The sequence below is a fragment of the Chiloscyllium punctatum genome, chromosome 5 (genome assembly GCF_047496795.1).
Source record: "Chiloscyllium punctatum isolate Juve2018m chromosome 5, sChiPun1.3, whole genome shotgun sequence".
Taxonomy (NCBI): Eukaryota; Metazoa; Chordata; class Chondrichthyes; order Orectolobiformes; family Hemiscylliidae; genus Chiloscyllium; species Chiloscyllium punctatum.
This window is the reverse complement of record NC_092743.1, coordinates 113,500,791-113,513,178: the sequence shown is the minus strand read 5'-3', so window position 1 is coordinate 113,513,178 and position 12,388 is coordinate 113,500,791. Positions and strand designations below refer to the sequence as shown.

Genomic DNA, 12,388 nt, shown 5'->3' with positions numbered 1-12,388 from the left:
CCGGTGACATAGACACAATGGCAGAATTTATGTACAGCAGCAAAATGGTGGAACAAACACATAATTTACTGGAAAAGCTCAGCAGGTCTGGCAGCAACTGTGAAAAGAAATTGGAGTTTTTTTTTAGTGCCTTAAACTGAGGAGATTCTAAATCTCCTGGTTATATATTTTTACTTTCCCCCTACACTATTGCTGAATAGCGGTAAGTGCTTATATTTACCCTGGCAGCCATGTTGTGTGTGCGCAGATTTGGAGTTAATGTTTTGGGTCCGATGATCCTTCCTCAGAACTTGGGGGATGGGGTTGGGGGTTGAGCCTGAGCCAGAAGTAGTCACTGAGGAATGTGATGTGGCTATTGAAACGAGTTTTAGCAATTACTTAGTCAAACACCAGGAGCAACAGTGAAATTAATGTCAGTGGACAGGAAAAAAGGTTGGAATAGAAATCCTGTCGGAGGGAGGGCAGAAATGTTTCAAGGGCATGCATAGAAAAGAAATGTCAATGAGTTAAATACCAAATAAAAGCCAAAAGAACAGTGGATGCTGTAAATCAGAAACAAAAACAGAAATTGCTGGAAACACTCAACTGGTCTGGCAGCATCTGTGAAGAGAAATCAGAGTTAACATTTTAGATCCAGTGACTCTTAACAATGAACACAATGTTGTCCTCTACGTCACATAGTAAAATATAAACTGCTTCAAATGAATGTGAACATCTTTCTGCATCTAGGTGGTCCCTTTCCTCCTGTCTTGAGACTTATAAGGACCACAACTTGCACCTTAATTATGACTTAGATGGTTCTTCTAGTTTCAGTGGCGATGTGCCTCATCCTGACTTGTGATATACAGTAGTCACTCTGTACCCGGGGGCGGGGAATATGTTCCAGGACCTACCACGGAAGCCCAAAATCGTGGATCAGAGCAAACCCATTCAATTAAATGGGAAACGTACCTTCCTGGCAGCCTCTTGATCCCTGTTTCTGAAACGCTCCCCTTAATATGATCCGGCCATGGTAAACTGCAGGTAACTGAAACCATGGAAAGTCATTCCATGGATATGGGAGTCGCCCCATACATTAATAAGTTGCTCTGAAATGTACAAGTCAGGATCAAGAAGCTCACGAGTGAGACAAAAAAATGGTAATTTTAGAGAAGTTAAAGAGGATAGCTTTTAACTGCAGGTGGTTATTAACACTGGTCAGGTGGCCAGAGCAGTGGCAAATAGAATTCAATGTGGAAAAATGTGAGGTAATACACTTGGGGAGGGCTAATATAGCTAAGTTAACACTATAAGTGGTAAGACCCTGAAAGGAACTCTAGATGAGAGGGATTTTGGTATCCACAGTCAACACACTCCCTGAAGGTGGAATGGGAAGAAGATAAAGTGGTGAAAAAGATGGGACACTTGCTATTATTAATCAAGGCATAGAATACAAGAACAAAAAGAACAACAAGAACTGTCCCAAATGCTGGTTAAGCTACAGCTCGAATATTGTGTGCAGTTCCTGGTCACCACATTATTGGAAGACTGTGATTGCAGAGAGAGGGTGCAAAGGAGATTTACCAGGATGCTGCCTTAGCTGGAAGCTCTGATCTATGAGGAAAGATTGGATAATCTGGCATTGTTTTCCTGTATAGAGAAGGGTTGTGACACAGGTGGATAAAAGTATGAGGGACATAAATAGGGAGGATAGAAAGCACTTTTTTCTATTCATAAAAGGGTCAACACCTGCAGGCACAGATGTTTGGGAAGAGGTAAAATGTTAAGAAGAGTACTGAGAAGAATTTTGTTTTACTGCGGGTATGGGAATCTGGAACACATCACCTGAAAAGATAGTTGAGTCAGGAATTATTGTAATATTTAAGCAGTATTTGAATATTCACTTACGTTGCTATAGCCCCCAGGTTTATGGACCAAATGATGTAAAATAGGATTAGTGTAGTCAGACCTCTGTTGGCTTCTGTGGACACAATGGTGTGATGGCCTCCCTCTGTGCTGTAAGTGTCTATGAGAGGCTCATGACAGTGCATTGATTCTGAGTCATGTAAAGAGAATGCACCTTCCAGGTGAGACAGGTTGTGAGAATGTATATTTTTCTCTTTAGTCCTCTGATATTATTGAAGGTTGTTTCAGTGGATTGCCTTATAATCTTATGATATCAGATTGCGATGTGTGCCAGAAAGGCTTGGCCATACAGGACCAGAAAATAAGGTATTTATTTTATGAAATTTTGTTCCCTGCCTTGAGTATCCTCCACGATGATCATAATCAAGAATTTAGAGATGACCTCGTTTTTCTGTCCAAATATTCTAAATGCACCTGAATGTTTCAAAGCTGGAGGCGATATTGTAGAATTAACACTTTCTATAAAATCCTATATTAATTTTTTAAAGGGATCTCTCTGTGTTCCTCAGTTAATTGAGGAGCTTGTATTGTAATGGTATATTTGAGATGTTGTGAGGTGATACAGTCTTTATAATCCATTTTTTTGAAAACAAATGTCAATGAGAGTATTGCAAGTGACTTGAATTCAAGGCACAGAGGTAAAATCTTGTCTTTGATATATGGTGATGAGCTCCCTATTGCTAAGCTCACAGTGGGATGAATCACAGTACAAATGTTGGTCCCACTGATCGGTGACACTACATTTTACAACAAGAACCTACTCGCTTTCTGTTATGCAATGCTTTCAAACTTGGCTTATCTATATTTAAAGATTATGAATTGTTTTTCTTCCTTTGATGTAAATGTTTAATGTACTCCACCTGAGATAACGTCGCTTTAATGGAGTTTAAAAAATTAACACAGGAAACAGGTAGCGAATGATTCAATAATATGGGAAAGCAATAATGGTACAGATGAAGAGAATGTAGTGATAAGTATAGGTGCCAAGCTACTGATAACATCTTCCTTCTCTTTTAATATATTAAATTGGGACAAATTGTAGGTCTGTTCTAAATTTGATTTATGCATTTTTGTGCCAGACACTGTTAATTTTTGTAAGATTTATTTATTGTTCTTTTTGAGATGGTTTTAACATATCTGTAGAATATTTGGATATGTCAAATGTAAAAGTGATAATGTTGATGAGCGAATATAAAATGTTATACTTCATGCTTTTATTTTCATGTTACAATTGCACCAGCGATTTTATAAGTCATAATGTAGTGTTCATTATTACAGGATTACTGCTACTAGTGTGAGCTTCATAGATGCAGCATTTGAAGCATAGTTAGCAGCACAAAGGCTACATTGGGGATTGCATGTGTTATTATTAACAAGCAGGAGAGAATGCTGTGCTTGGCTGTGTTTACTTGGATGCAGAGCTCCACTCCCCAGCCAATAAATCTTTTAATGTTTTGGAAACACATGATCTACTTTTATCAAACATTATGAAACTTCTGCTTAGATTTATGATGCACCCAGGAAGGTCAACATTTCCAACCGACCATGGAGCCACATAGTGTCAAGTCAAAGCAATGTGCTGGCAAATCAGGTCGTGGCTTTACACTGCAGAGGATGTAGCATAACTGTTTCTTTAGCACTGACACTTCTTAAAATCATAACTGCACCTTTCTACAGTCAGTGAGCCACATCTTATTGAGTTTATGAGCATTTGTCAAATACAGGAGAAAACGCCAGCTTATTTTCCGAAATTCATTGACTTGTAATTCTACTACTTAAAGCAAGGATTGAATTTTCTCTTCTAACAAATGTTTGCATTCCTTTTTCCCAGAGAATTACAGCTTTCTGTGTAATGGCATGATCACCTTGCAAGATTTACTATTTTGAGCTTTTAGAGACATACAAGGAATTAAAGAATAAAAATAGAATAAACTTATTAAAAAACAAACACGTGCTTTTAAAATAATTTAAAACATATTTCAAATTTAACATTAAATTTCATTTCTGGTATTTTTAATTGAGCTTTTAAAATAATTTTTCACATAAGTGCATGACTTGTCAGTGTTTTATATTATCTAAATTAAGATTTGAAGAAAATCAATTGTACAATTATTTTTAGTCGACAAATTGTAACTTTTATTTGATTGAGAGTGGGTTACTGTTACCAGAAATCTTGATTATAGCTGCCATCAACATTCTGCTTTATCTTTTTGGCAAAATTTTTTAAAAAATAGCTGCTGCAGCTGAGATCCCACTTGTACATGTCACTGCCAAAACAAGATTTCAAAAAATAATGTCTTTCATTATTTTTGCTGGCCTAAAGATTAGTCACTTAGAAGTAATTAGGTTAGTTGCCACTTCAGATTCTTTGAGTATTGAGCAAAATTTTAAATATTCCCCTGCAAAACAACAAGCAAGCTATTAAATACAGTGATCATTTCTTTAATTAAAAAGCTTTCTACTTTCTTTTAAGAAATGGGGCAATTTGCTGTTCAAGCTCCAATAACATGATTGGGCAACATTGAAGAACTCACTGGGGAGGCAAAAAAAAAAGATCATAGAAACATTAGATAGCAAACTTAATAGGCTAAAAATTGGCCATGCTGCTTTCTGGACTGCAGGGATTGTGATTCACCATCGAGCCACAACAATTCAGGTGGAGGTTAGCAATACAAAAATTTCACTCCCATGCACTTCCTGGCTCACCCCAATCAGGGTCTAAAAATTCAACTTTTAGCCTTTAGTATGGCACACATCCGTCAAAAGAGCCACTTCAGTACGTGGTTGGTCTTATTACACATTGATATCCTTGAAAGGATTATTCTCATAAAAATTGATACCAATATTTTGGTGCATTTTGAAATGAGCTGTTATGATCTATGTCCCACAAGCCACCTGAATATGTTTTGCATTAAACTAAGATTGAGTAGAATTTTAGTCTTTTGCATTTTGTCATTTGCTTTGAGCTTTCTCATCTGTATTCTATGGATTTATTTACCGTAGCTTTTGCTGAAGAAATGCAGTATTGCAAGATAGTTGAGTTGCTGATGGATTGAAATGATTTGAATAATCTCTGAGCATTTTTATAATAATGTCTGTTCAGATGTAAATCCAATAAGGAAAGCTTTCCAAGTCCTTCCATTTCCACACAAGGTTACTAATAAGTTTCTCATTGGTGAAAAATGACAAGTGACTGAGCTATTGTGAGGAGAAGCTTGACAAATAGTCTACTGACAGTTAACTGAATAATGGGATGGGCAGAGATTGTATTGAGAATTACATAAAAAAATACAATTGCAGGATAAAGGGATTAGCACCAGCAGTGATTTGAAATATTTATCAATGATATAGAGAACAGTAGCATAATGATCATATTACTGGACTAATAGTATAGTAAGTAATGCTTCAGAGACACAAGTTCATATCTCAGAAGGGTAGCTGGTGTAATTTAGACTGAATTAATTGATAAATCTTGGTGATCATGAAGTTATCAGATTATAACACAAAAAAATCATTTGCTTCATTAATTTCTTAACCTAATGTAGTGATTGGAAGCAGGTGGATCTCATAGAACATGAGTTCCCTGATTGGGGCTGCGAACCTGGGTCAATCAGGGAGCCCTGGCTGACTTTTATATATATAGGAGATTCCGAATCTGCTCACTTCAGGGACTGAGTCTGAGCTAGCTGGCCACAGCCAGTAGACTTTGTACATGTAAATAAAGGGTGACTTGATGACAGAATACCAGCAGTTATTTCACCTAGCCTGATTTGTTTGTGACTCCAGCTTCACAGCAATATGGTTCACTCTAATTACCTTCTGAAATTATGTGGTAAACCAGGTGGTTGTATCAAATGATTCCAGATAGCTGGAACATATGACATTCATTTCCATATCACAAGGACAAAGTCGCACTGTATGTGGTCAATCCTGTATACTCCTCCTTATCTGGGGTCTTTTGCCAAAATTGGGAGAGATGTCCCACAAATTAGTCAGGTCTCAGCCTGATAGTCATCTTCATTAAATCCATCCAAAGTATGGCTTCTTAACCTTTGCTGATCAGCCCCTTCAATTCCCACTTGCTATCACTTACCCTTCCAGAAAACCCCATTGCTCCTTTATATCCTCAAGCTGCTCCATAGCCTCTCTCAACCCATATGTCTATGCCCACTATATCCTACTTCTGTGCCCCCACACTGTTCCATGTCCCACATGCCTCCTATAGATCCCTGCACTGAGTATCCACTATGCACACTATGCATGAGCCCTATATTTCTATTGGGAAGTCTTTAACATTCTTGCGAAACTGTTCAAATACTCAAGCAGTTCTTTGAACTCCACTTCATAAAATGTTCAATCCTCTAAAATGGCCATAAATGTCTCAAAATAGCTTTTGATGTCCTTGGTAGTTGTGTTGCCTAGGTAGCCGAGTTAGTGTCACAGTGGATGGAGGTAGATCCGACGATTTCGAAGCTCCTTGGATGCTGCCTGAACTGCTGTGCTCTTCCAGCACCACTAATCCAGAATGGAGGTAGATCTTCCAACATACTCAGTTTGGCACCCCCTCCTTCTGTTTCCAGCTAGGGCCTACTTTAGGAGCTAATATCCCTGACTCCAATCCATCCATTCCACCCTATTGTGAAAATAACATGGGTGGGCATTATTAGGAAGGAGGTGCCATTCACTATACCAAGAAAACTTCTGACTCCAACTTGTACCTGAAAGGAGAAAATCTGGCCATCATTTAAATAAATTCTTATTGCTTCAAATGAGTGTTACAAGCTGCTAGCTTATCAATTTGGGCTGAAATTCTTTAAAAAAATTAAAAACAATTTTTATGGTACTATTCAAAACCCAGGATCATTATACAGGATATTCACTATAAACTTGTATGAAGTTTTCCTGAATGTCCCCAAGTTAAGTCAAATTATGTTTTTTTTTTCTGAATCTATAATTAGCTTTGAGCTCAGCTGGATATACATAATTAGATTTCATTGCACAACTGTGCCAGCAAAGCCTCCAGAACTGAATACATTAGAATCTTTGAAGTCATTCAAACAGCTCAGAGATCTACTTCATTGCTATTCCATGGATTAAAGCACAGTTACTACCGGCACAGCTAAATTTAAATTTCAATAATTTAAATAAATTTTCAATAATTTGCAGTCAATAAACAGTTTATTCACTGCACTATGGGATTCTATACAGCTGAAGACTTTTCTACTTCACAAAACTGGTCAATTTAATGCTTGTTTAGCCTTTAAGAACAATTCCTTAATTTAATCACAGCATTAAAAACATTATTGTCCTTTCATATGGTATTTCATTATGACATGTAAATTGGCAACACTGTTGAAATCTAACTTGTCAAAAGGGTCCTAACTTCAACACAGGACCTGTTCATGGTTCATGACATCTGTGGGCTGATGGGGCTGAGTCTGAGTCTGGCCAGGCTCAATGAACATTGTGTTGGGTCTGAATTGCCCACTACTGCAATGAAGTCAGCGGTGTTGGGACTGCTAAATGCTGGTTCGAGATTAGAGTGGTGCTGGAAAAGCACAGCAGTTCAGGCAGCATCCGAGGAGCAGGAAAATCGACGTTTCGGGCAAAAGCCCTTCATCACTCTAATCTAGAATCTGGTTTCCAGCATCTGCAGTTCTTGTTTTTACCCACTGCTAAATGCTAGTTTAAGACCCCTGGACTTTCACATTGTGCACTTCAAAGTAGCAGAGTATTGAAATGGAGATTGAAATCCCCAGATACATGCCCTGCTTTCCCTGTCCGGTGTGGGTTTACCTGGTAATGGGACAGGAACATTTGGCCTTTCTGTCAGCAATAAGTTGAAGATCAGAAATTGACTGTCAGGTAATGTTTCTGCACTAATCCGTCTGTACAAAAGAAAGCCTTACAAATTTTGTTAAGGTGTTTGATGATTATGAAAGGCTCAATATAAATGGATGTCTCAATTGTTTTCATAGTATCTCAATCAGGAGAGCACTGGCAGAAGAAAGGCTCATGGGAACTATAGACCAGTAAACTTAACATCTGTGGTCGGTGAGTTACTTGAAAAGATTCTGAGATAAGATATACATGCATTTGGAAAGACAGGGTTTGATTAAAAATGCAGGTAAAAACAATGACTGCAGATGCTGGAAACCAGATTCTGGATTAGTGGTGCTGGAAGAGCACAGCAGTTCAGGCAGCATCCGAGGAGCAGTAAAATCGACAGTATGGCTTTGTGTGTGGGAGGTCATCCCTCACAAATTTATTAGATTTCTTTGATGAAGTGACTAGGAAGGTTGGTGAGAGAATGACAGTAGACATGGTCTTTCATGGATTTCAGTAAGGCCTTTGATAAGGTTCCATGTGGTAGGCTGCTCTGGAAGATTAGATTGCATGGAATCCAAGGAGAGCTGGCAAGTTGGATGCACAACTGACTTGATGGTAGGAAGCAGAGGGTAATAGTGGAAGGATGCTTGTCAGACTGGTGGCCTGTGACTGTTGGAATGGCTCAGGGGTCAGTGATGGGCTCATTGCTGTTTGTTATCCATATCAATGATTTGGATGAGAATGTCCAAGGCATGATTAGTAAATTTGCAAATGACACTAAAATAGATGACATTATGGACAGTGAGGAAGGTTCTCAGAAATTGCAACAGGATCTTGATCAGCTGGGGCAGTGGGCCAAGAAATAGAAAATGGAGTTTAATATAGATAAGTGTGAGGTCTTGCATTTTGGAAAGTCAATCAAAGTAGGAGTTTCATGGTGAATGGTAGGGCCTTAAGAAATGTAGTGGAACAGAGGGAAGTTATGTGTGCCGTTCTCTGAAAATGGAGTCACAGGTAGACAGGGCAGTGAAGAAGGCTTTTGGCACATTGGCCGTCATCAGTCATGGCATTGAGTATAGAAGTTAGGAAGTTACATTGCAGTTGTACAGGATGTTGATGAGGCTGCACTTGGAGTATTGTGTTCAGTTTGGTCACCTTGCTATAGGAAGGATGTTATTAAACTGGAAAGAGTGCAGAAGCAATTTATAAAGATGTTTCCAGGACTCAACAGTCTGAGTCACATGGAGCGGTTGAATAATTAGGTCATTTTTCTTTAGAGCTTAGGATACTGGGGAGGGATAGAACTGTATAAGACCATGAGAGGCATGGATAGGGTGAATGCACTCAATCTTTTTCCCAGAGCTGGGGAATTGCAGACTAGGGGGCATCAGTTTAAGATTGTGGGGGAAAGAATAAAAGGGAACCTGAGAGGCAACATTTTTACAAAGAGGGTGGTACGCATATGGAATGAACTGCCAACTGAAGTAGTTGAGGTGGGTACATTAACAACATTTAAAAAGCATTTGGACAAATACATGGATAGGAAAGGTTTAGAATGATAAGAGCCAAATGCAGGGGATTGGGGTTAGCATGGATGGACATTTTGGTCGGCATGGACAGATTTGGACCAAAGGGCCTGTCTCCTTTCTGTAGGACTCAATGACTCTGTGATTGCCAAAATTATGAAGATTTTATACATATAAATTAGATACAACTGGCTTGGCCAACATTCATTTTCTATCACTAATCAGGCTGGAGAAGCAAGTAAGCTGTTTTCTTGAACCACTGCAGTCCATTGCATTTAAGGAGATCCACAGTGCTGTGAGGAAAGGTATTCCAGGATTTGATCCAGTGGCAGTGAGGGCATGATGCACTATTTCCAGGCAGGATGGTGTATGGCTTGAGGAGGGGCTTTGCATGTGGTGTTCTCACGCATCTGCTGATCTGGTCATTCTTGCTGGTAAAGGTCATGGGTTTGGAAAGTGTTGTCTAAGGAACCTTGGTGACTTATTGCAGTGCTTCTTCCAGATGGTGTACACTGTTGCCACGATGTGCTGGCATTAATGGGTATCAGTGTTCAAGGTAGTGGAGGGTGTAATTGAAGCTTCGTTCTGGATGGTGTCAGGAAAAAACAGCCCACATGGCACTCCATCCAGTACCTTTAACATTCGTTTCCTTCATTACCAACATAAGTGACTGCAGTGCGTACCATCTATAAAATACACTTACAGCAATGCTTTTAACAGCATATTCCAAACCTGCAACGTCTATTGTCGAGAGGAACATAGAGAATAGATGCTCAGTAGCACCACCAAGCTTTGCTTTTGGGGTCATGCTCTCATGATAATGATGGAGCTTCACAGTGTGAGTGGCAGTTCCTGGCTTGCAGCATCTGAAGTGATGTGCAGCTAGGCTTTAAATATGGCACCAGTGGTGTGAACAGCAGGAGGTCCTGGCAATGGCCTCACTGACCTAATGCTTGCACAAGGAGAGTATTGAAGAAATGGGTTGCATAATTAATGAGATGAAGAGAAACAGATTGTGTGAAAAAAGCCTCTGTGAAACTTGGCAGAATCTCACTCAAAAGAATACTTTAACTTAAAATGGGACAGTTCAATCCATTGCTCAGATAATTTGAGTTGGAATAGGGCCTGGGATGCAAAGTATTTTATTTACACAAAAAAGGATAATGGAACCTTTAAAAACATAAGAAATAAGAACTGGAATAGTTGGTCTTTGGTGCCAAGATCATTTAATAAGGTCATGGCTGATCTTTTAGCTCAACTGCACTTTCCCATACTCACTGCATAAACATAGAAATCAATTGATTTTTGAATACTTCTTTGGGGTTGGAAAATCCAATGATTCACGACCCTTTGGGTCATTATGGGGCTCTGGTAGTTACAGTTTGGTGATCCTAAAACATCCATTAACATTTGTTCTCGCCTTTTTGTACTTTAACCAATCCTCAATCTAAGTTAATATGTTACCTCTAATCCCATAGATTTTGTACAACCACATCTTGTGTTGCACCTTATCCAAATGCATTTTGGAAATCCAAGTATACTACATTCACTGGTTCTCTCTTGTCTCTTCCAACAGTCACATCTACAAAAACCTCTAAACATCTAGAACTTGAAGCTGAGAAGGAAGAAAATACATCAAATGCAATATTTGAATGAAATAGAGAAAGGCAGCAAAGATAGTGACAATGGCAAGAAATATTTGGGTATTGTGTGACAGAAATTGTTGGTTAGATGAGCACTATTCTCTGATTCAATGATACTTGGTAGGGCAGGATTTTACTAACACTGTGGCAATGTGATCAGAGACTTTGCACAAGGAGGGACATTGGAGACTGAGAAAATGGTATGAAATTCAAGCAAACTTACAAGATGTGGGTGGCAATACAAGTTATTGATGAACATATTAATTAAAGTTATTAAACTATCAATTTTCTGGACTTTTGTGAGAAGATTACAAGATTGTGTCATTCCTCCAATATCTCCACCTCCACTTTGTTTCACAAACTGTGATGCAAACTTTCCAGATCAGCCAACTTATCAATTTTAAGCATAGCTAGCTTTCCAGTACAATGAATCTATCAGTATTGGCCCCATCCCATAAACTATACCATCTCCCCTTCTACCAAGATTTTATCAACATCATCTTTGCAAACAATACATTGGACTGACTAACAAATGTCACTAAGGGAATAAATCACTTTTCTTGTCCCCATCTAGCCATTTGCTATTGTAGATTCTCCTTTCCTTTTTGTTCATTGCTATTCTAATCTCATTCATTATTTAAAGATCTTATTTTCCCTTTCACTTCCCCTGTTAACCTATTGTACTTGGTCTGGATCTCACCAGAAGAACTCACCCGATTTGCAAATGAACCCTCCTTTCATATTCTCTATTTCCCATATCATTCATTTATCTAAGTGGACCTGAAGCACCTCCTCTTTAAATATTACCCATTCTTCCATTATAACTTTTCTAGTCAGTCTTTGGTTCTGTTTTACACTAGATAGATTTCCATTCATTCCATCGTAGTTAGCCCTTTTCCAATTTACAAGTTTATGGCCCTTCTCTTTTTACTACTCTAAATCTTGTGATGCATTCATACTTGGTTTGCTTGATACTTGGTTCACCTTATTCTCCAACAATGGATTGAGGAATGCATCTTTTCTATTTGGGTGATAAACTGGTCAAGGAAGTTCGTCTGAACAACTTTAGAAATTCATCTTTCACCTTTTCCTTCACTCCTATATTATTCCAATTAATAGTCAAATCATAAAATTTCTCTTAATATTACAAGTCCATAATCTTTGTGACATACTGTCCATTTTCTTGCAGCCTCACCTCTCCAACTCTGTCTCTTTCTCTCTCTCACTATTTGGACACTCAGTGAATAGCATCAATAGATTGGTCAGATCTTTTTTGCTCCTCAGTTCTAACTAATTGGATCTTGGTTTGGTTCCTTCAAGGACATATCATGCCAATGTCACATAATTTTCCCTGTAGTACTGCCAACCCATCCCCCCCTTCTCCCCTTCCCCATCTTTTCACAGCAATTTATATTCTTGTGTTTTAAGAACCCAGTTTTCATTTTTAAACCATGTTTCTGTTTTTGTTGTGACTTCATATTCTCA

General features: G+C 38.5%; 1 protein-coding gene across 15 annotated transcripts in view; it reads left to right on the top strand.

Moving 5' to 3' along the window:
- The window catches only part of LOC140477357 (cAMP-regulated phosphoprotein 21-like), a 448,868-nt gene that overhangs the window by 114,992 nt on the left and 321,488 nt on the right, over positions 1–12,388 (top strand). For 2 of the 15 annotated variants that reach the window (XM_072571084.1, XM_072571082.1), the window contains exon 2: positions 7,896–7,959. The exons of the other annotated variants lie outside the window; for them this stretch is intronic. The gene's annotated coding sequence lies outside the window, so the exon portion shown is untranslated. The remainder of the gene's footprint in view (positions 1–7,895; positions 7,960–12,388) is intronic. 15 annotated transcript variants of the gene reach the window in all.